The sequence below is a fragment of the Camelina sativa genome, chromosome 11, assembly GCF_000633955.1.
Source record: "Camelina sativa cultivar DH55 chromosome 11, Cs, whole genome shotgun sequence".
NCBI lineage: Eukaryota > Viridiplantae > Streptophyta > Magnoliopsida > Brassicales > Brassicaceae > Camelina > Camelina sativa.
The window spans coordinates 43,099,270-43,103,736 of NC_025695.1; positions in this window are offsets into that span (position 1 = coordinate 43,099,270).

Genomic DNA, 4,467 nt, shown 5'->3' on the forward strand with positions numbered 1-4,467 from the left:
GAACAAAGATTGACAACTTTGTTTCACCATGGGGTCATACTTACTCCTCTTTACAAGAAAAGAAACACTATGTTCCCCTTCTCTATGGAGGTGAATCGGTTGTCCGCCAAGATATGAAAATATTATTCATAATGTTACTTAATTCAGTAACATTTCATTGTTTTTGTAATCAATTAAACATGTTACACTATTTTACAAATCCAAAACATTTCCTAATCATATTCAAAATATATAATTGATGACACACACACATTTGAAATAGTGGTCCAAGTTAAAAAAAAAATTATAGTGTTCAATTAAACATTTCATTATTTATATATATGGTAAACTATATAGTATATACTATGATTTCCTTTGATATCAAATATTTACATTTATAATTAAAAAACATCATTTTAGCAAATAGTTACATTTATAAAATTTATTTAAATACTTCTATATGAGATCCATAATATATTATTATTGTAATACTCTATGCATTATTATTTTGATGTATCTATTTATTTATTGGGAAAATCATGTTTTAAACTTTCAGAGTGTCACTGGGTAGCACTTTAAATCTCGAAAGAATTTCACTAACACTATAAACCTTTAAAATGATTTCACTAACACTTTAAACCTTAAAACTAACTTTTCTGTCTGTACTGCCATGAAAGATGACGGAACAGTAATATCCGTCAATGTGAAATAGTTAAATTATGCTGGTTTGATTTAAATACTTGTTTAATTAATTTAATTTAATTTAATTATTTATGAAGATTGATAAAAAAATAAAAATACATCAAAGCAAGAAAAAATGAAGAATCAGAGATAAGGTTAAAACATTTGACAAATGTAAAATTGAAGACGACAATATATTTAGAAGATTCATTGGTTTCGAGTGAGAAGTCAATCGATTTGAATTAGAATCCAAATGGAGATGCATTTATTAAAAGGATTAATAATGTGAAGAGTAATGTCGTAAAAGTTTTATCTATAATGAAGTTGAACACAATTTTTTTTTATCTTTTTATAAAAACTAAAGCTAATTAAATTTTGAATTAAACCAACATAGTTTAACTATTTCGCGTTGACGGATATTATTATTCCATTATTTTTTATGGCGGTACAAAAATGAAAGTTAGTTTTAAGGTTTAAAGTGTTAGTAAAATCATTTTAAAGGTTTAATGTGTTAGTAAAATCATTTTAAAGGTTTAATGTGTTAGTAAAATCATTTTAAAGTTTATAGTGCTAATGAAATTTTCTCGAGGTTTAAAGTGCTATCCAGTAATATTTGAAGGTTTAAAACGTAATTTTCCCTTTATTTATTATAGATTATTAAAAATATGATGCAATTTCGTGGCGACTTAACAATGTTACGCATTTTCGTGGTGACTTAAAAATGTTATGAGACATGCCTAAATTACCAACCCTAACCATACGTTATCTCGTATCATCGTGTAACATTTATTATAACTGATACCATTAACAAGTATACACGACTACACGTAGAAAGACCAAATCGAAGTAATTTTCCTTTAGATTCCATTCATGCACAATCATACGCACATATGCACACATCACTAATAAAAAATTTAACACGCAAGCAATGCTTATATTTATTATGAATCTGTGAAGAAAACTTCTCTAATTTTTTTTTAATATTTTTTTTGTTATAACCTTCTCGTTTCTCTTCATACATATATTGTTTAAAACAAATATGTGTGACAAAAAGAAGCCACAATTTGTGTTTTCTTCAGTTTAATCATAACATTTTCATGTAAAACCTTTACACATTTTGTGTAAAACTCTATTATAAGACTTTATAACCGAGCCCTGATTTCGAAATTCGTTCCACATTAATCTTTTCCATATTAATTAGCCTTGTAACCAAACACAACAAGATCCATATATCCATCACAAATTTTAGTTGAAGCGTGAGTACTAGTTAGTCTTGTTCCTCGCCAGTTTGAAACTGAAGTAACGTTTTTTTTTTTTGTAAACTTGTACACATGATATCTTATACAATATGACAAGGTTTATTTTTAACTTTGCATAACATGTTTGTTGGGATTTCAAGAGAGAAAGCTCTTGACAAGGGAGAACAAAACCCCAACGGTTAAGTCTCCTTAAACCCACAACAAACTAATTCGATCTCAAGGGGAAGAAGAGGTCATCAACTTGTGATGAACTCCCCATAAATTAGCTTGATAGAAGCCTAAGAAAGAGGGTAAATAAGAAGAGTTTAGGTGATATTTGAGAAGAGAATCGGCTGCCTTAAGGGCAGCCTCTAACCTTTATCCCTTAAACACTCTACATTGGAAATAAGAACAAGAACGAGTGTAGAGAGGGAAATTGATTCTCTTAATATTGAATAGAATTGTATTATTTTACATATGAGCTCAATTACAGCTTAATATAGGCATTCAAAGTGCCTTATGACCGTTAGAGAGGAGATGAGAGTTGAGAGGGACATTAAGAGAGAGAATGATGCTTTCCCCCAAGCTGATAGTGACATCTTGGTGCTTTCCTCACACATGTGACTTGATTTCTCTCCTTCTCTTCCTTTCCTTTGTGAGACATTTAACTTCTTCTTGGGCCTCTTCTTCTTATAAGGCTTTTGCTTCACAACTCTTCTCACATTGCACTTATGGCCTTGCTGACCTCTTTCATTCTTCACACGGCCCACACGGCCTTACCGGCCGTTCTCCTTGTGTTCGCGGCCTTACTGGCCGCTCTCATACCACTTATGGCCTTACCGGCCACACTTCTTGTGCTTACGGCCTTACCGGCCGCTTCTCTTCTTCTTTCACAGCTCGGCCTCACCGACCTCTCTCTCACTTCTCCTTCTTATATTCTAATACTCCCCCGCACGCTTGATCGTCGGGACACCATGAGGACCAAAGATCAAGAGTGGACTAGTGTCGACTACCTCATTAAAAACCTTAACAAAGAAAACCACTTGGGATAAAACTTTGTTGAGGGAAAAAGAGTATAGCCTTCACTGTCCTTGATGTCTCTTGATCTTGGTTTGTAAAGAACCAGCTCTCTTCTCTTCAGTTCTTTGAACCGCTACACTTCCTTAGCCCTTCTTGTCTTTAACACACTTCATCCTTGCACTTTTCGAATTCTTGCACTTCAGTTCTTATGATCCCCATCCTTGCACTTTTTGAATTTCTTTGAGGCTCTCATAATCTCCTTTACCCTTTAAACAAGTGATAAAGAAGAAAGAATAAGTGTATGTTATGAGGAATATCAAAGATAATTTTTCGAAGTGACAATTTAAGAGAACATATGAAAGAGTAAAGACTAGTGATGGAGCTAAGATAATGAATTTAAGGAAATAATTTAAATAGAGTAGAGTTTAGAGCACAGCCTTTTTGGTGTCTTTGATGGAAAAGAGAGAGTTGATCTTTGTTGCGGTTTGAACTCTCTTCTTGAGACCGCTTCTTTAAAGNAAAGTCGCGTCAGAATGATATATGACCACTGATTCGGGCATAACTTTTGAACGGCTGCTCGGATTGATATGATTCCACTTCCACTGGCAAGAGGACTCTATGGTCTAGAACTTTTGTGAAGAACGAGGAAGCTGAATCACAGTGGAAGGGTTTCGTCCGAGTCGATCTTTGAGACGCTTCGGCAGAGATTTTGCTTGTTGCCGAGAATTTGAAACCCGATTCTGTGAGGTGCGGTGAAGTCATTTGAAAGTTGATCTCCCCCGCAACCTTTACTTGATGATGGGCTGAAACCTCATCATTTCACTTGAAACCTTATGCATGACCTTCCTTAAAGTCTTGTGCACATCCGATCAATAACTTGGCACTAACACACATGCTTTTGAAGCTGATTCATCACCTTCCACCAGCTTTCTTCTCCACTAGATCTTCCACCATAGTCAGTTCCGGTCTGCTTCCTCCGGTCAGCCTCTCTAGACTGCCATGTTCAAGTCATCCGGCTTAGTACTATGGTTGGGCTTGTCTGCGGTCTCTGAAGCTTCATGGCCATTGGTTCTAACTTCCAGGCATTGTGCTGCGCCTTCTTGTGACTTTCTTGTAGCCTTAAACCTCGCCACTTCTTCTTGAGATAGCAAGCGAGCTCAACACAATCTTCAAGGTTGAAACTGAAACCAAATACAATGGGACAGATTCTAAACAAGAGATTGTGAGAGATTAGAGAATAGAGTATAGTACTGAAAATAAAAGAGAATTTAGAGAATAAGCGAGAGTATAAGGGAGAATAGAGAATAAGTAACCAAGAGTATAAAGTATTAAAGAGTATGGAAGAATGGGGGGAATTTGCTCAAGAGTTCTTATGGACAGAGTTTGACTCTGTTTTGCTTTGCGTAGACAGAGCATACTCTGTTTTCTCGAGTTGAAAGAAGCTTTAAAACAGCCTTGAACAGCCCAGAACTTTAGAGAGTATCACTCTATGGTGTTTGTTTACTCAAGAACATGGGCGTTTTAGTGGCTGGAGCTTCTAAGAACCGTT